The sequence below is a fragment of the Coenobita brevimanus genome, chromosome 45, assembly GCF_032717465.1.
Source record: "Coenobita brevimanus isolate Jiangsu-jjx chromosome 45, ASM3271746v2, whole genome shotgun sequence".
In the NCBI taxonomy this organism is placed as follows: Eukaryota; Metazoa; Arthropoda; class Malacostraca; order Decapoda; family Coenobitidae; genus Coenobita; species Coenobita brevimanus.
The window spans coordinates 33,576,152-33,596,151 of NC_136998.1; the positions used below are offsets into that span (position 1 = coordinate 33,576,152).

The following is a 20,000-nucleotide window of genomic DNA, read 5'->3' on the forward strand; positions in this document are numbered from 1 at the left end:
TAAATGCATTACATGATACACGGGGTTGTTATTATTGCTAAAACTCAATATGCCCGGATAAGCAGACCCGTCGATCACAGGTAGGCAACCGCTTCTGTGGGACCGTCCTACATGACAGTACATTACCTCGCACACACATCAGGGAACCGGCGACCCCTTGTGGTAGACAGAGCCTTTCCAGGGCCAGAAAAAGCTTATTCCCCACGGCAAGGTGAATAGAAATAGAAGCAGGCTTAGCTCATGGGTGGACGCCGCAGATGCTTAGCTCCACCCAGGGAACACAGCGCCACCACGTGTAGGCTCCTTGTAAGCGCCTAGTAGAAGGAGTAAAAAAAAAAAATACTAGTGTTCGTGTTTTTTTCTTTTCTTTAGCACTTCTGAATTTACCTTAATGAACATGAGCTTTATTTCTTTTATCAGTAATATGTCATTCAAGCGATATGAATGTACTAAAAGTCTGTTTTTGGAGAGAGAGAGAGAGAGAGAGAGAGAGAGAGAGAGAGAGAGAGAGAGAGAGACTGTATTATTCACACTATTTGCTTTTTCCATGCTCCATTCCTCTTATCTCCCACTTCGCAGTTTGTGTTTTTCTCTCTTACTTTTCCCTCTCTCTTTCTCTCTCACTTTAACGTTCATTTTCTCACTAATATCATAATTTCTTGTTATTTATTCTCTCTCTCTCTCTCTCTCTCTCTCTCTCTCTCTCTCTCTCTCTCTCTCTCTCTCTCTCTCTCTCTCTCTCTCTCTCTCCCTCTCGTGGTTTAGAGAAGCCTCCATCTCACTACAGCCCTGACGGTCGCCACTCCAGCCTCTTCTTAGATATGCGACGCTTTTAGTACTGGCTCTCTTCCCACATTTTGCATGAGAGAGAGAGAGAGAAAGAGAGAGAGTTTCAGTTTCATACCCTTGTCAGAGGGAGCCAGACAAACCCACTTTCTACGAGGTTTTCCTACTTTAAATGTAAATGCCTGAAAGCTGCAGGGCAAAATAAAAAAAATCACATAATCATACCGAAATAATTAATGAAGACAATTTTAACACCTACAGCACTACAGGTCTTTTGGGAGTTATTAAAATTTCTTCGAGGTAAAAACTGCAAATTACAAAAAGGTGTTAACACCCTGAAGGGGTTAAAGGAATTCTAATTAACAGGTGTATCTACGGCAGTTAGGTACCTGGCTGCACTGACGAGATTTTTTCTTTCTTTTTTTCTTTTTTCTCTGCGTCTGGACATTTAGCTGTGGTAGTCCGTTTACTGAGGCCCAGCAGCCCTACTACACATCAATAGCCTTCGCATGTCGTTACTGGGGCATTAATACCGACTGTCTATGTTATACTTAGGCAGCGTAATCCATGGCTGATGTGATCGTATTAGCTGAGAGGTGCACAGAGGCGTGAGGTGGAGAATTCCTTTGAAAATTATCAATATGTTCCTAATGTCAACAACTGGACAACTACGTATATACACCTCTATTACAATGAACTTACAGCCTCTCTATGTATAATTCTTGATATTACTTCAGCCTCTCGATGTGATAAGGCTATACAGTTCATCTTAGGAGGATTTTCTTAATAGTAATGCGGTTATTGATGGCAGTATTAGGTGTCTCCACTTTGAAGAGCCTCGTATAAGCTCAATAATTTCGTATCTGTACATAATATACCTCAATATCCTCATTCATTATCAAACACTAAGATTATAATATCCCTAAATATCTTCTTCATCAAATATCTAGATTATAGTATACCTCAATATCCTCATTCATTTTCAAATACTTACACTATAATATACCTAAATATCTTCATCCTCTATCAAATATCTACATTTTACTATCGAGTCTGCACCGAAATGTCAGTATCCAAAAATTTACCTATAAATTACCTCAGATGCAGTAATTAAGCTGACATTTAATTCCAGTACAAGAGGCGAAACGCTCCTAAATTTTGTTCCCTTTCATCTCTGAGTCAGTAATGAACGAAGCATAATATCCATGAGTAGGGAATGAACGAAGCTCAATATTCATAAGTAAGTAATGAACGAAGCATAATATTCATAAGTAAGTAATGAACGAAGCATAATATTCATAAGTAAGTAAGGATCGAAGCATAATATATATATGTAATGAACGAGGCGTAATATCCATAAGTAATGAACGAAGCATGATATACATAAGTAATTAACGAAGCATAGTTCCATGAGTAAGTAATGGACGAAGCATAATATTCATAAGTAAGTAATGAACGAAGTATAATATCCATGAGTAAGTAATGAACGAAGCATAATATCCACGAGTAAGTAATGAGCTCCAGTAATGAGACTCAACGTTATTAAAAGTTACCTGTAATTAATGACATTCCACCTGGGTCGCCTACCTGAGGAAAATTATAAATGGATTGTAGATTTTTTGCCTCAGGAAGGACGTACGAAAATGAGCTATATATTTTGACACGGCGTATGTATGATTTTCGCTGCATAGTGGTCAAAGTTGGTTACTCTCTTCAGCTCGAGAACTTAGCATTTTTTCCTTTGCTCTTTAGATGATTTAATTCAGGACGGATAACTGGAGGGGTTAAGCGACATCATTAACCCTTTTATTACGAGTACTTTGGTGTACCTCTGATCAGAATAAAATAATTATAGCGTCCTCGGAGGGAAAGGTTTAATGTTGGAAGAGTGAGTGTTATGGTTTAAATCCCCTCCCGGAAGACTTTTTTTCTTTCTTTTTTCCTTTTTCTCTTTTTCTTACTTGTGATACTGATGTTTACGTGCATGGGATGAAATTGTTTATTATTATTATTATTATTATTATTATTATTAATATTGCCTAATCTAGCAGTTAATACCATATATAAACAGTTACACAGAAAAGAATATTATGTTTACATATTTTTTTCTGGCAGGATTAATATTAAAAAGTTTTACAATTCACCTGCATAATTTAGGGTAAGACAACCATTCCCCCAGTCTGATTTGCATGAAATTTACCAGATGATTTTAAAAAAGCAAGAGACCCTACCCACTGAGAAAAAAAAAATGTTACGATGTTGTTATAAGAGACACACCATCATAACAAAAATACCTCTGCTAATATCTCTACAACAGTACCAACAAATCACATTTAAAGACGGTGGGCATTAGTGCCAAAGTTCTGACGTATGAGAATCATTGGAAACCCTCTGTGTAGGTGAGCTACTGGGGTTTAAGAGTAGACGTCTTAGCGAATGTCCATGGTCAGAAAAAAAATAAAATAAATTAAGAAAGAAATAAAGAAAGCTGACCATATTTTTTTTTTACCTAAAGTTTTGCAGCACTTACATGGAAATCAAATCAGCTCAGTTTGATATTACCAGATACAGCACTTCTTAAACGCAAAGAGAATTATTTTTGTAACAAACACTTTGCAAAATCAAAATACAGATGAAATACAAAGTGCTGTACGTGTCACATTTCGATGCGACTGCGTAAAAATAACAGCTTCAGGGCTCAGTAAGTTTCTGAAAAATTGGCTGGACAAAAAAACAATGAAATCCTCGACAAAAAAGGTAAAAAAAAAAAAAAAAAGGAAAAAAGGAAAAACACTGATCAGGACTGTACCCTAAGCCCATGAGAATGCAGCAGCTGGAGATGGAATACAGAAGGGGGACCAATGTAGTGAAAGAAAAACAATACTGGAAAAATACTCCCGTTGCTCTTAACATGCTGAACACCTGATGAACATTTTTGCATATACTCTCTGTTACATAATGTTGCTTAGTAAAAATTTCCAGTGTGCTACTTAAGTGGAAATATATAGTGAAATGGCACAGTGCAAGGAATATCTGTTAGCGGATGCCTCTATTGCCTGTGAATGACCTTTGAACCGCCAGTGTGATTATATGTATATAGATAGATACAAATAAATAGACAGATGGATAGATAGATAGATAAACAGATAGATAGACAGATGGATATATGGAATGTACAGATAGATAGATAGACATAGATAGATACCATATAATTCTCTCTCAACCTTCAACGATATCATTTTACTTTATTACATTTTCTCGGAACTTCCAACTCTCTCTCTCTCTCTCTCTCTCTCTCTCTCTCTCTCTCTCTCTCTCTCTCTCTCTCTCTCTCTCTCTCTCTCTCTCTCTCTCTCTCTCTCTCTCTCAGCAATAGGAGCCTCCCTTGTGGTACAATCTTAACCCTTTGTGAACGCAGAACTGAGTTAAAAGCCACCGGAGAATGCATTAGTCTCTCTCTCTCTCTCTCTCTCTCTCTCTCTCTCTCTCTCTCTCTCTCTCTCTCTCTCTCTCTCTCTCTCTCACAGCGTTCTCCTTATCTCAGATTTTCACCCTTTCCCACACTTCCTCCTCTGTCGCCTCCTTCCTCCCTTTTCCACCCTCTGCATCTTTTACTTTCCACGTCCTTCCATCTTTTCTCTCTCTCTTCCTTGTTTTTCTTCTTATCCTCTTTATTTCCTCCTTCTCTTTTAATAATCCCCATCAATTTCTTCTTTCCCTCCTACTCCTTCCAAATTCTCCTCCTCCTCCTCCTCCTCCTCCTCCTTTTTCTTCTTGTTCTTCTTCTTCTTCTTCTTCGCCAGCTTACTCCAACTTGTCCACATTTCCTCCTATTTTTTCTTTGTTATTCCTCGTTGCATATCTCTCTCTCTCTCTCTCTCTCTCTCTCTCCCTAATTCCCCACCAAACCCATATATCTCCTACCCCTTTCCCTTTGTTTTCCTGTTCACCCTTCTGTCTTTTCTCCCTCCAACCCTGCTAACCCCTCCATTTCCCCTTCCTCCCCTTCCATTTCCCATCCCTCCCTTTCTATTCCCATTCCATCCACTCCCTTCTCCCCTTTACCTCCTCGTATATTCCCCACGTTGCCTCCATCCCCTGCTATTCCCCTCCTCCTTGTACCTCCCCTCTATCCTTTTCTCTCCCCTTCCTCCAGTCTAGCTCCCCCATCACTTTCCATAGTTGTCCCCCCTCCATCTTTTTTATTTCCTCTTCCACCCTTCTCTCTCCTCTCCCCTCCCCTTCTACTCCCCCCTCTTCTCCTTTCACTCCCCTCTCCCCTACTATAGTCTCTCTTCCATCTCCCCCTTCTGTTCTTCCTTTCCACCCCATCCACACACACTCTCTCTCTCCCCCTCCCCTCCCTCGAACACTACATTCAGAGATAAACATTAGCCTGCCTGTAATCCCAGAGTCGACCAGGGTAATCCCTACAGAGCTTACCGGATTATACAGCAATCTACTACGTTCGCTCTGGTGATAGGGAATGGTGATTGTGCGGAAGGGTGGTAATATACCCTTTTCACTCTAACTTGGCCTAAAACTGCCATCTCTCCATCTTGGACACTAAACTGCAGCATGACATTAACACTAGACTATGACACGTGGTTTTTTCACTTTAACTTGGCTCAGATTTTCGACTCTTTGCAGTATACATCGCGTACCTCTGTGGTAGAATATGATAATGCCCCAGTTCAACGTCCTGTCCACAGCACTTTTTATGAATAACATCATATTCTAGCGTTAATTTATTGTTACGACTCTGTAGTCAAAATGGAGAGGTGGCAATCTGAGGCAAATTTAGAGTAAAGAGAGTTTAGTCACAAATGAGTGCTATGAAATAATGAAAAGGATGTTGGGCCGTTGTACTGTCTTTTTCTGTCACTGAGCTACGTGAAGTAAGCTGCAAGAGGACGAAAATCTGGGCCAGGTTAGTGTGGAAAGAGTACAGTGGATTAAATACGACTCAGGTGCTTGAGAGGGGCGCCTTCACGTGGTAGCACTGATGTAACCAGGGGGACTCAACTATCAGGATACAAACGTCTTTCATTTACTTCCCTATCCCCCGAAATGAAGATGATGGAGATGATGGACTGCAGGGAAAGGGAAAGTTAACCCTGCAGTCTACCAGGCTCACATTCAGGTGGGGGAAAGGTTGTAACTACTACTGCTACTACTACTACTACTACTACTACTACTACTACTGCTGCTGCTGCTGCTGCTGCTACTACTACTACTACTACTGCTACAACTACTACTACTACTGCTGCTACTACTACTACTACTACTACTACTACTACGTTTACTCAGACATGGTGACAGTGAGTGACGACAGTGGTGACAGTGGGGGGGGGGGAATAGTGACAAAACGCTGACTGAAGTGATGGCGATGGTGAGGGTACGCGATGACTGAGAGTGAGGATAGTGAGTGGTGATAGTGAGTGGTCCGAGGGTGGTGAGTGAGTGATGACAGTAAGTGGTCTTAAAGGATGGTGATAACAGAAAGTGATAGGATGGTGAGAGTGGGCAGCGTTAGAGTGTGTGGTGTTAAGGGGAGGGGTTATTATAATTTGAGGTGAGAGAGGGTGGTGAGAATGAGTACCAGTAGAGTAGGTGGTGACAGTGAGTGGTGACTGAAGGTGATGATACTGAGGAGTGGTGAGGGGGGTGAAACAAGGATAAACTTGAATAGTGCAGCTTAATCTTTATATCCTTTATCGGATTAAACACCACTCTACTACGGTCGGCCGAGCATAGTAACGGTGAACTAGCGATAAAGGACTGAGATAGTGAGGGAGGAATTTGTAGTGGACTGCTGCGATTTCCCTAATCTGAAAGAGCCTTGCTAATAATCCAGCTTCTGCTTTTCTGTCCCTTGCTGGATGATGATGATGATGATAATGATGATGATGGTGACTGATACTGGTAACTGCAATGAATAAGATGATGACTGTGATGGTGATGTCGATGACACTGACGAAAAAAGTAATCGTATTGTTTTAACATACTCTAAATCCCTAATTCGACCCAAAACAGCAAATGGGAGAGGTTTCAGAGAAAGTAAAAAAGGAAGGTGATAGGAAATACAAAACGAAAAACCAGACTTCAGGGATGACCAACCATGTACATGAAACCCACAAGAAGACCCCTTGCATAAGAGAAAACTGCACGGAAAAGGGTGAGAATGTGTGGAAGTCTGAGAGCATAGGCCTATGTCAGCCGTAGCCTTATATCTTATTCTTGTTATCTCCAGACGATTTTACTCAGCTTAGGAAAGACTTTTTCGAGAGGTTGAGCAGAGACTTGACTAACCTCAGCACTATAACAAGTCTACCTTACGCTGAATAAAATCGTCTGAGGGTGGCAAGAATACGTACTGAAGGGGTTGATACTTTTAACTTCCTCACAGCTAAGGTTTTTCCAACTGAATAAAATCGTCTGGCGTTGGCAAGGCTATAAATCCCCAAGCCTGTAGGGTAGAAGAAAACTCCCTGCGTACGAAAGAACAGGACGGCGAGGAATGAGAATGTGAGTCTACAGGTATTTACCAGCCTTAACCCTGCTGAGCCCGAGAACAAATGCTTTTTTACCTGTGTCGTGAAGGCAAGGTATATGAGCGCGGCGTGTGCTTACCTGCTTCTTGTTGCTGCTGGTGTACTTAGAGAAACTGATGAATTAAACCAATGACGAGTCCAAAGTAGCCAGCTTACAAAGCCCATCATCACGGGACGCCTTACCACCACCCTCTCCCACCAACCACCACCTTCTTCGCCCGCCTCGCCCACTCCTTCCCAGCTGTGCACCTTTTAGTCTATCCTTCCAGCAACGAGATCTGTCCCTTGTCCCACCATACAAGACTATCTGAGCCCCATTCCCACCCTATCCACTTCTTCCTTCCCATCCCACTCACAGATTTTCCTCCTTCACCGGTGTCTTGCACCTTACCGACCTACAGTACATACAATGTCCCCGGCGTGCCATACCACCCACCACCACAAGGTCCATCTCGGCCACTTGTCTCTGCCAACCCCATCCAGTACTGAGCATCTGAAATGTCGTATATAAAAAAAAACAGATCATTTTTTGGGTTGATTTTTTACTTTCGCACCTATACACGTGAACTGAATCGACTCTTACTAAGTCGACTTGATGTACATGAAATAGAAAGAACAAAATTTGACTGGTATCCTCAGCCTATCTACTCAAATCTAAACACAGATGAAGTGGATTAGATACATTATAATAAACCTAAGCTCATTTGAATGGTTATGACTGGACTTAACTGATCTGGCTGGACACAACTGAATGTAAAAGCCATGAGTGGACCTAACTAAACCTGGATGACCCGAACTAGCCTGATTAAGCCCGAATGCATCTGAAAGCCCTGGGTGGATCAAAGTAAAATGAATGGGATTAGGTATATCTAAACTCAAGTAATAAGACTTTAACTGAAATTACTGTGACCGAAGAGATGTGAACGACCTGAACAAACTTAATTTCTAAATGGAAAAATCATCTAAATAGGCCTGATAGGTTCTAAATGACCTCTGAATAACTGACCTTAAATTGAACCTGAGCAGACCTAATTAATCTAAATAATTCTGAGAGTTACTAAATGACCCTCTGTAGTCCTAACCTGAATAACCCTGAACGAACCTAAACTGAACATACTGAAATTGAATGACAGTGAACGACAAAAAATGAACGTAGAATCCTGATTGGGTGGATGTGAAGATTACGGCTGTCTGACTGTTAAATAGCCAGAATTATTAAGGAGAAGGTCAATTTAAAGTGCTGGTTTTCTGGTGGTTATGTAGGAGGTTATGTTGATGTGGCGGTGGTGATTGTGTGGTGTTTGTGCCTTGGCGATGATAGATTTTGATGTGTTACTGTCTGTCTCTCTGTTTGTCTGTTTGTCTGTCTGTCTGTCTGTCTGTCTGTCTCTCTCTCTCTCTCTCTCTCTCTCTCTCTCTCTCTCTCTCTCTCTAAATTTCTATAAGCATCAAAACATCCATTCATTGATTCACTAAGACAAAGACTCTCTCTCTCTCTCTCTCTCTCTCTCTCTCTCTCTCTCTCTCTCTCTCTCTCTCTCTCTCTCTCTCTCTCTCTCTCTCTCTCTCTCTCTCTCTCTCTCTCTCTCTCTCTCTCTCTCTCTCTCTCTCCCAAACAGCGACACAGGAGGGCAATACTCCACAGAAGGCTAATAACGTGAGTGTGTTTGCGTGATGACAATGGCGGTGGCGGATGGTGATAAAGAGATGGAAGGCGATAAACAGGTGGTGATAATGATAACTGGGGCACCATTACGAATATGGCAGGGGGACGGGGTGAAGGTGATGGTGAAAGTGAGAAAAAGAGGGAAGTAATGTGGAGGGAGGGGAAGGGTGTTGTGAGGAGGAGAGGTATGGGGAAATAAGCTTACGGAATGAGAGAGAGAGAGAGGTATAAAAAATGAAACAGTGAATGATGGTGTCGGAGAGGGTGAGGGAGGGAGTAAAGATGGTGGGGAGGGGATGAGTGTGATGATGGAGAGAAGGAGGAGGAAAAGTTGGGGGAAAAGGGAGAAAAAAAGTAAGGGAAAAGAGAAAGACGGTAAAGAAGAATGGGAGGGGAGAAGATGTGAGTGGTAGGAAAGGTGAAGATGAAGGAGGAATGACAGCGCTAAGGGAAAATGAATGCGAAAAGGGAGGAGAAACAAGAGACAGGAACAAAATAGAGAAAAAGAATTAAGGAACATGGAGGAGAGGAGGAGAGGACGATAGTAAGGATATAGCAAGACGCTGTAATTGGATATGAGAGAGAGAGAGAGAGAGAGAGAGAGAGAGAGAGAGAGAGAGAGAGAGTATGGACTGAATGCAAGGAGTTACAAAAATTTTAAGAAAAAGAAATACTGGAATCAAAGGAAGAGCCTGAAACAGAATATAAGATGGAGAGACTTAAGAAGGAAAAGAAGGAGGAGGAGGAGGAGGAGGAGAGGACGAGCGTAAAGATTGAGCAAGACGCTGTGATTAAATGAGAGAGAAGGACTTGAATAATTAAACGAAGAGAGAGAGAGAGAGATTAATACTTGTCCTCTGGTTCTGTCTACGAATATGATATTATTAACAACTTTGCAGGGGAGAAAGAAAGGAAGAGATGACAATAAACACTACAGACAGACAGAGACAGACAGACAGAAACAGCATCATTTTTATTTGCTCTCAGATCCGGTTTACGGTGATGAAATTAATAACAGTAATAGAGAAAAAACAGAGAACGAAAAAAAAAACGAGAGAGAAAACAGAAGGAAAGAAACCATTATTCGCTGCCTGACTCCCGTTTTTGTCGACAGTGATGCAATAAACCAGAAAGAGAGAGAGAGAGAGCAAACAGACATGCACACAGACTGACAAAGATAACACCATTACCACCTGACTTCCGGCTCCAGGTGACAACGACGGCATTAGTAACGAGTAACGCAATACCAGCAACGCAGGCAACGGGCAGCAATAAATACCTGGTAATTGGTCATTGCCACTAACTGCTAATGGTCAGCCTCACACCAGCCCTGTAATGCCATCCTGCCCTACAACTGCTTTCACTCCATCATAATTTTCCTTTTTTCGTTTTTCCTTTTTTGAGGGGTATGGGGTGGAAAAGGTGAATGTGGTATGGGATGTGGTGCGTATGTGGCAGGGATGTGGTGGAACGGGTGTGTGGTGGTGTGGTATGATGTGGATGTGGCAGGGGTTTAATGTGGTAGGGGATGTGGTGTAAATGTGGTAGCGATCTGGTGGAGGTAGTGTACTGGTGGTGTGCTTGAGATGTGTGGTGGGTAGTGTAGTGTGACTGTGGTAGGGGTTAAAGTGGTAGGGATGTGGATGAATGACTAAATTTTTTTGTTTTTTTACGGGATGCAGGGGTGACAGGGGTGTGATGGTGTGTAGTGTGGGTGTAATGTGTGGGTGTACTGGAGGGTGTGGCTGTGGTAGGAGTAGCGGCTTATGATTGTGTGTGTGTGTGTGTGTGTGTGTGTGTGTGTGTGTGTGTGTGTGTGTGTGTGTGTGTGTGTGTGTGTGTGTGTAATATGTGGGTGTGGTCAGTGTGAGTGTGAAAGAGGATGAAGTACAGTATATGTGTATGTGGTACTAGGCTTGAATGTGGTAGAAACAGAGACCTGTGTGTGTGGGTATACGTGGGTGAGAGAATGTGGTGTGTGGCTGTGGTGAAGAATGTGGTGTGGTAAGTGTGGGTGAGGGATGTGGTATGTGGGTGTAGTGAGGTAGGTGAGGGTGAGGGATGTGGTATGTGGGTGTGGTGGTGAATGTGGTGTGGTGTGCATGTGTGGTGTGATGCAGGGATGGGTGTTCTTTCATATTATGCAGATTAAGTGAATCAAAGGCCGAAAGTCTGCAAAAGTTTTCCGTTGCAAGAAACTCAAATAAAAGAAAGACATAATCAAGATCAGTGGCATCTGTGTGGCAGGGGGTGATGTGTGGGTGTGATGTGGTGTGGTGTGGTGTGGTGTAGTGTGGTGTGGTGTCCTGTGGTGTGTGAAGTTCCCTGGGTGCTGTAGAGGTTATGGTGTAGTGCAGAGTAGTGTAGTGTAGTGTGATAAATTGTAGTGTTGAGCATGGATGATTTTAATTTGGCAGGGGTATGGTATAGGTGTGGTTTGGATGTGAGGTCTGAAAAACAGGGGATGTGACATGAGGTGCGATGAATTATGAAATGAATATGAAACGGGGAGGGAAGGGGTGAAGTGTGGCGAGTCTGGGTGTGGTTCTGGGTTGGGTAGGAGTCTTATGGTATGGTTGGGTGTATACTTGAAATCAGGTGGGGAAGTGTGGGGTTAGAATGTGGTGGGTGTGGTAAAGATTGATGTGGTGCGGACTGGATACGGTAGGAGAGAGTATGTGTGATATAAGACGGATATTATAATGTAGGGTTGTGTGTGTGTGTGTGTGTGTGTGTGTGTGTGTGTGTGTGTGTGTGTGTGTGTGTGTGTGTGTGTGTGTGCGTGCGTGCGTGCGTGCGTGCGTGCGTGCGTGCGTGTGTGTGTGTGTGTGTGTGTGTGTGTGTGTGTGTGTGTGTGTGTGTGTGTGTGTGTGTGTGTGTGTGTGTGTGTGTGTGTGTGTGTGTGTACGAATGGGGTGTGGTGCAGTAAAATGAATATGATTGTACTGTAGACACGGTAATCAAGCTAAATGTGAAACCAACTGTAAACCATAATAATTGATTCTTTGTTAACTGAGAGACAGCGAATATATCCACTACGATTCTCACGTTATGCTAGTCTAATCTATTTACACATAAAAATAATCAGACAGAGCACAAACTAAATGTGTTAAGTACTGTTCCCTACTTATTAGGATTTTTGGTACGAAGTAAAATTCTGCCAGAGACGTAGGTAGGTCACCAGCCACTTAAATAGTCTGGATTTCTGTGGCCTAGTCTGGTCTCCAGCGCTGTGAAAAGAATTTGGATTTTTTTTTATGATGATGATGATGATGATGATGAAGATGGTGATGGTAACAATAATAATAATAATAATAATAATGATAATAATAATAATAATAATAATAATAATAACAGTCTTTTAACATACCCACCCCACTCACTCCATCCCACCACCACCACCACCACCACCATCATAGCCCCTACACAATTTAACTGCAGCTGCTAATGGCTAATATCGCCAATTATAACTAGAGGGTAATATATTAAGTACACATTATAGGTCAACACAGTATCGCCGGCCCTGTAATGAACTCACAAACAACACTGAAAGCAACCCGTATCCTTGGCAACATATAATCGACGAACTGTTTATTAAATTGCTAGCACATAAACAGTTCTATAGACAGCGAAGAGCATCACAGACGGCAGGAAATAATAAAAAAAAATGCGGAAATCTTCAGAACTAATAACATAAACATCAGAAAAACACAGCTTAAATAATATAATGAAAGATAAATAAACAGCACTATCATTAGAAAAACTACTACGCACAGCAAAACAAAGTATCAGCATCGTACAAAAACAGAGACAATACTAAACGCAGCAATTCACAAAAAGCAGTATATAAAAACACACACAATTCTTCACACTAAAAATAATATCACCAACAGACGATCTTCATACTAACTCATTGAAATATCGTCAAAAATAACAATAGACGTCTCAAACAAAAAAAAAGAAAATACTCATCTACATTAAAAAGGACATAGAGATAACTTGCTAAATAATGAATAAATCAAACAGTCACTTATATCACGAACAACTCTAACTGGTGGAGAGAGAGAGAGAGAGAGAGAGAGAGAGAGAGGATAAACTCCAGTCGATTAAGTGGTCATGAAAGATGGATGATCGGACCAACACTGCAAAGCGAGTGAGCGAGTGAGAATGTGGGCAAGTGATTAAGCAAAAAAGTGAGAGAGTGAGCGAGGAAACAGCTAGTATGACAGGGTACTCTGAGTAATGGCAAGTACGAGTATCATGAGGAAGAGAGCCAGTATGAAAAGCCTAGAATGGAAATATAAAAGAATGATCTCACACACACACACACACACACACACACACACACACACACACACACACATTCAAATCCTCCCCACTTGACATTAGTATAACAAAACATATATCTATAATTAGCAATATATATATATATATATATATATATATATATATATATATATTATCTCTCCAATGTCAAAACCCAAAATTATCCAAATATCAGAATTATAGAAGAAAATTCTATGTATATTTGGCTTCAGTAAAAACATGAAAAAAAAAATCGTTATAAAAATGTGGCAAGAAACCCTAAAAAAAAAAAATAAAAAGCATCCGTGTCACAAGACAGACGCATAATAAAAAATACATAATATTAATAATGACGAAAAGAAGATTGAATGTTTATTTTAAGGTGTGGCAATAGATTTAGCTGTGATGCTCTACTGGGTCTTGCATTTTACGTGTTGGTTTTGGCGTGCTTGGTTTTGGCTCGTCTATTGGTTTTGGTCTTGTATAAAATCATGAAAAGAATTACAAAACTACCTGGTACAGTTGGCCACAGACGTACCTGGGACAGCGTCCGTGTGAAGTGGGGGTCTAGCTATAACTTCCGACGTTCATGCATTACAGATACTTGGCCATTTCAACTAACACATGACCCCTCCGTTCAATCAGGTCAGCCCCACCAACAAACAAGTAATTATGTCAGGGTAGTGAAGTGTACCAAAGGCAAGACCTCTGCTATACTTTCATGTCCCACTTTTTTCTTTTTTCTCTCTTTTCTTTTTTTTTTCTTTCTGCCTTTGGACGATTTTGATAAACTTAGAAAGCATCTCTAGTAGTGAAGGGGTTGGTAAAGGCAATATATATATCCGTGTTCGAAAAATCTCCCCTATCCTAAAGGAAATCGTCTGGATCTATCATGACTAAATACAGACACTGAAAAAATGTAAGAGCAAAGTTAAAAAAGAAAAAAAAGGACAGGAAAAAGAAAAAAGAAAATGAAAGACGAAAAAGAAAAACTGCTAAAGATAAATGTGTAAAATAAGCTTAACAACAGATATACGAGAAAAGGTTAATGCAAGATAAAGTCAGGAAAAAGAAAAGAAAGAAGACAATGAGAGAAAAGAAGAAAAAATACTGCTACACTTAACCATGTGCAGTGAGCTTAAGAAAAGATACTAGAAAAACAGGTTAACACTAGAAAAAGATAAGAAAAAGAAAGGAAAAAAGGAAAATGAGAGAAGGAAAGAAAGAAATGATAAGGAAAGAAGAAAAACACCGCTAAAGTTAACGGTGTGGACGGCTGTTTTCGTATTAGCGCTGACATTTGGCGGATCTATGATGGAGGACTGGCGAATCATCAAAATGTCGCGGTCTTTTCAATTATGTCCGGCGAACTAATTCAATCTCAGCTGTTTCATCGAACCCACAGCGAAACATTCATCTCTAACTCTCACTCATTCACTCTGATGAAGCATTATTAATATTATACACTATTTCCATCTATCTCAAGACGATTTTTATTCGTCAGGAAAGATTTTTTTGAGGTGGAGGGGTTAGAAATAATCCAGATAAACCTCTTCACTACATGGGTTCATCCTCTTCACTACATGGGTTCATTATTTGAGCAAAAAATAACCTACTAGTAAAAAAAAAAAAAAATGAATAATACATCACTGATTTCAAAGGCTAAACTATTCATAAAGAGAGGCCTGATTTACGCTGAACATTAAAATCCTCTCGCGGATAACACAGCATAATAATAATAATGATGATGATAATAATAATAATAATAATAATAATAATAATAATAATAAAACTATCGCTGAGAGGATTAATGAAGCTTCTAAATAACTTTCTGTACCTCCGTAAGATCACATTTCGGCAGCAGTAAGAGACAACTGACGTCACAGTAAAACAAAAATGAAAGAAAATAAAAAGATCTATGCTGGCAAGGGTTGTGGTCATAATTTCTAGATTAGGCTACATACTTTCTAAATAATTTTCTAAGATGTCTCCCTAAGATCATTTGGTGGTAGCATTAAAAAAATATATATATAAAAATTACGTCATAGTATTTAAGGGAATAATGGAGACTATTTTAACCCGTTCATTACAAGGATTATCTTCTATGCTTAATTTAACGTTAAAAAAAATTATATGGACAGGCAAAGATTGCGTTTTTAATTTATCTGTATTATTATTATTATTATTATTATTATTATCATCATCAAAGCTGTTTTACATCGGATTCTAATTGTCCCATGATTAAAATTTTCAAAGGTAAAAATCTAACAAAAGGGGGATTTAGATACACTGTATTTAGAGTGACATTCTCTCTCTCTCTCTCTCTCTCTCTCTCTCTGCCAGTGTAGCATATGAAACAACGCCTACTCTGTTATTAATAACCATTATAAACCTGTCGGCTGTACTGATAATTCATATTAAATTACAGTAATATTTATAATCAAATCATGAATTTTGTTTTCATTATTAATAAGTACTTTAGCGGAAATATAATCAATAATTAATTTTAAATGTGATAACTCTCTGTCTTTGTCTGTCTGTCCGTCTGTCTCTGTCTGTCTCTCTCTCTCTCTCTCTCTCTCTCTCTCTCTCTCTCTCTCTCTCTCTCTCTCTCTCTCTCTCTCTCTCTCTCTCTCTCTCCCTTCCTTCCTTCCTTTCTTTTCCATTCTTCTTCCTGTCCCTTTCCCATCTACCCGTTTCTAACCATCCCTACCCATTTCTCCCTTCTCTTCCTTCCTTCCCTTTCCCTTCTCCCTTCTCCTCGCCCCTCCGTTCTCCTTCCCCTCCCTTCCCCCTCTTCATTTTTCACCTCTTTCTCTTCCCCTTTCCATTCCAGCTTTTTCTGCCCCTCCCTCCCTTTACCCTCATCAATTCCCTCTCCCTTTTTTCGTACTTCACCTAGTCTTCCTCCGATTCTCCTCCCTTTCTCTCCTTTCCCTCTTTCCTCCTTCACCCTTCCTCGCCTCTTCTCACTCCTCCTCCTTCTCCTTTACTTTCCCTCTCCTAATTCTACTTTTTTTCCCTCTCCCTCTCTTCCTTCTTCTTTTCCTAACTCTTCTTTCATCTCATCTCTCCTTCATCTCTTCCTCTTAAGAGTCCTTTTTCTTTTCTTCCATTTCATGCATCATCATCATCATCCTCATCATCATCATCCTTATCCTCAGCATCACCATCATCATCCTCATCATAATCAGCAATCTTCCTCCATTTCCCCTTTCTTCACTCTTTGCTTCTCGTCCTTTCCTTGCAATCTTTCTTTTTCTCACTCTTCCTCCCTCTGTTCTTCTATCTCATCCACCCTCCACTTTCCTCCTCCTCCTCCTCCACCTCCACCTTCTCCACCATTAGGGCAGCAATCCATCTACCCCCCTTCCCTAATACCATTAAGTAGGGTCCCCATCTCCCTCCCAAGCCTACCATTATTCCTACCTTCTCATCAACCACCCCCTCTCGAGCGACACCCATTCACTCCTTTCAATTACTCTCTCTCTCTCTCTCCCTTCTTCCTACCCCCTCCTTCTTCTCTTCCTCCCTTCTTCCTCCCATTCCCCTTCTCGATCATTTTCTCTCCCTCCCTCCATCCCTCAAACCTGTCCCCTCTTTCTTCCTCTATTCTTCCCCTCTTTTTTACCTAACCTTTTCCTCTCCTTTCTCCCTTTCCCCAACTTCCTTCCTCTTCTTCCTATAATCCCCTATTCCCCTTCTTCCCCCATTTCCCTCTCCCCATCCCTCTTCTCCAAAATCACCATTTCTCCCCCTTCCTTCTCCCCCTCCAGAGTGACACCCATTTTCACCCCTTCAGTTACTCCCTTCCTCCTCTTCCCCCTCCCCTCCTCCTTGCTTTCACTTTACAACCATTTTCTTCCCCTCCTTTCTTCTCCCCTTCGTCCTTCTCCCCTCCCAACCTTTTTTCTCCCCCTTTCCCTTCTGCCCCACCTTCTTCCCCTCTTCCCTTTTCCCCAACATTCCTCCCTTCCTCCTTCCCCCTCACCTTCTTTCCCTTTCTCCCTTCGTCCTTGTATTCTCATTCTCCCATCCTCTCCCTCTCCCCTCTTCTTCCCTGCCTTCTCCCCCACACTCACCTCCCTTTTCCCTCTCCCATCTTCCCTCCCCCACTCACCGTGTCTCTCCTCCCCTCGCCCCCTTCTCCTCACCTCCTCCCTCTCCTTCTTCCCCTCTCCCTCCTCTCCTGCTCCTTTCCCATTATTTCTAAACCCGTCTAAAGCCTATATATCGTCTGGTACCCTTACACAACTTCCTTTTATCGGTTTAATCTCTCTCTCTCTCTCTCTCTCTCTCTCTCTCTCTCTCTCTCTCTCTCTCTCTCTCTCTCTCTCTCTTTCTCTTCATACCATTCAGAGTCTCTCTAATGGATTTTCACTTTCTTCCTTCTCCTTCCCTCCACACCTCATCTTTTCATCCCTTCTCCATCCACCTCTTCTTCGCCTACCCCATCCACATTCTTCCACCTCTCCTTCATCTCTTCCAATCCCTTTCTAGCAGGTCCTTCTTCCATCCTTCATTCTTTTCTCTAGGTTGAATAAAATCGTCTAGAGATAGTGTGACAAAAATGAAAAAAAAAAAAAATCATCAAAATAAAGACAAAGGCTCAACCCCTCCACTACCCTGACGGATTTATTTGTTATACTCTTGGCACCTTTAGACGATTTTATTAAGCATGAAAGAGGCTGAATTGGAGGGGTTAATACAGCCTTCTTAAACCCTTTCCGTACGAGGGTGTCAAAGCTGGCATAATCGTCTGGCAGCTACAAACTACTAAAACGCGACAACAGACCGAAGGGGTTAAAAAAGGGCGAATGCTGTCAGTTTTTCACACTCTTAGATATTCAAAGTTCCGTAGTAGTAGTAGTAGTAGTAGTAGTAGTAGTAATGGTGTGGCAGTGGTAGGTTAATAGTAGCAGAAGTAGTAGCTGGAATCCTAGGCTCATCCAGCTACTGCTTCTGCTACTATTAACCTACCACTGCCACCACCATTACTACTAGTACCACTACTACTACTACTACGGAACTTTGAATATCTAAGAGTGTGAAAAACTGACAGCATTCACCCTTGAACTCGACAGAGCTGAGTACTGTATCGATGCCACCACGTGAAGGCGTCCCTCTCCAGCACAGGGGTAAGGGGTTGTGGTGGGGGGATTGTGCTGGTGGTGGTGGAAGGGGGGGGGGTAATCGTACCTAGAGCTGCGACGAGACAGGAGGGTAGGGTGAAGGGGGGATAGGGGTGACGGTTCATATAAGCGAGGACTGATCTCACCCATAAGGATGGATGAGGGAGGGGGAGATGGATAGGGGGGGGAAGGGAGGATGAAGTTGGGGAGGGGGGTTAAAGAGAAGAGAGAGGAAAGGGGAGAAGGTGCGACAGATGAAGAGGAGAAAGTGAGAAGGGAGTGGAGAGACATGAAGGATACAAAGAAGGAGAAGAAAAGCGAAGGGACAGAAAGGAGACAATGATGAAAGGGAAGGGATGAGGAGAAAGGAGAGACAGAAGAAACAGAGGGTGGAAGGAGGATGAGGAGGATGGAAAGGAAGAAGAGGAATGGAATGAGGAAAGAGGGAAGATGAGGAATAAACAAGAATGACGACTGAGATGTAAAAAGAGAATGGAAAGAGTCACTTGAAATTATAAGAGTGAACAGATTACGAATGAAAACAAAATCATCCGTATGACTTAGAAATGGGAAAGATAAATAGAAAAATGAAAGGTAGAGAAAAGAAAGTAAAAAAGATAAAGAGAGAGGTAAAGAGAATGGGAGACCTCAAATGAAAATATGAAAGTCAGTAGAAAAATGGAGTGGACCAGGAGGACAAATAAATAAAAGGGATGAAAAGGGGAAAAAAAATGGCTCCTTCTTTTTCCTCACTACTTCCCATACTGGTACACCTCTTCCCATTACAAAATTACCCCTCCATTAAATTCCGTCATCGCTCTCTTCCATCATGCCTCTCTCTCTCTCTCTCTCTCTCTCTCTCTCTCTCTCTCTCTCTCTCTCTCTCTCTCTCTCTCCATTCCAATTAAACTACTAACTGCACCCTCTTTTACTCCTATCACTGGAACACCGATTGCTCTGTTCCATCGCTCTCTCTGTCTCTGTCTGTCTGTCTGTCTCTCTCTCTCTCTCTCTCTCTCCACTTATGCCAGACAAGCGATCCATCATTCTCAAGTTTATCAGTAACCTGTTCTTATATCCCTCTGTCTGTCTGTCTGTCTGTCTGTCTGTCTCTCTCTCTCTCTCTCTCTCTCTCTCTCTCTCTCTCTCTCTCTCTCTCTCTCTCTCTCTCTCTCGTATCTTCTCCATACATCGTCTATTATTATTCAGCCATCTGTGCTCATTCACCCACTCTCAATCATTCACCTACATTCATTCACCCATCTCACCCATCATCCTCTACTGACCTCAGTCATCTGCCATCCATTCATGCATACTTACTCAAAAGTCTTTACCTCATTCATCCTCATCCATTCATCCCTCTCATTCACCTATACTTATTCATCCATCTCATCTCTCATTCGGTCTCATTCAGTCATTCATTCACCTGATCTCTCGAATGTTTATAATTATTCATCTGACCTTCATTCATCAGGTCTCATTCACTCATCCCTCTGCCTTTTAATTCATTTCTCATTAACTGTCCACCTAAAGTCACCAACATTACTCATCATTCAT

General features: G+C 41.5%; 1 protein-coding gene across 1 annotated transcript in view; it reads left to right on the forward strand.

Moving 5' to 3' along the window:
* Positions 1-20,000, forward strand: part of LOC145398491 (uncharacterized) — a 133,750-nt gene that overhangs the window by 37,066 nt on the left and 76,684 nt on the right. The window lies entirely within an intron of this gene.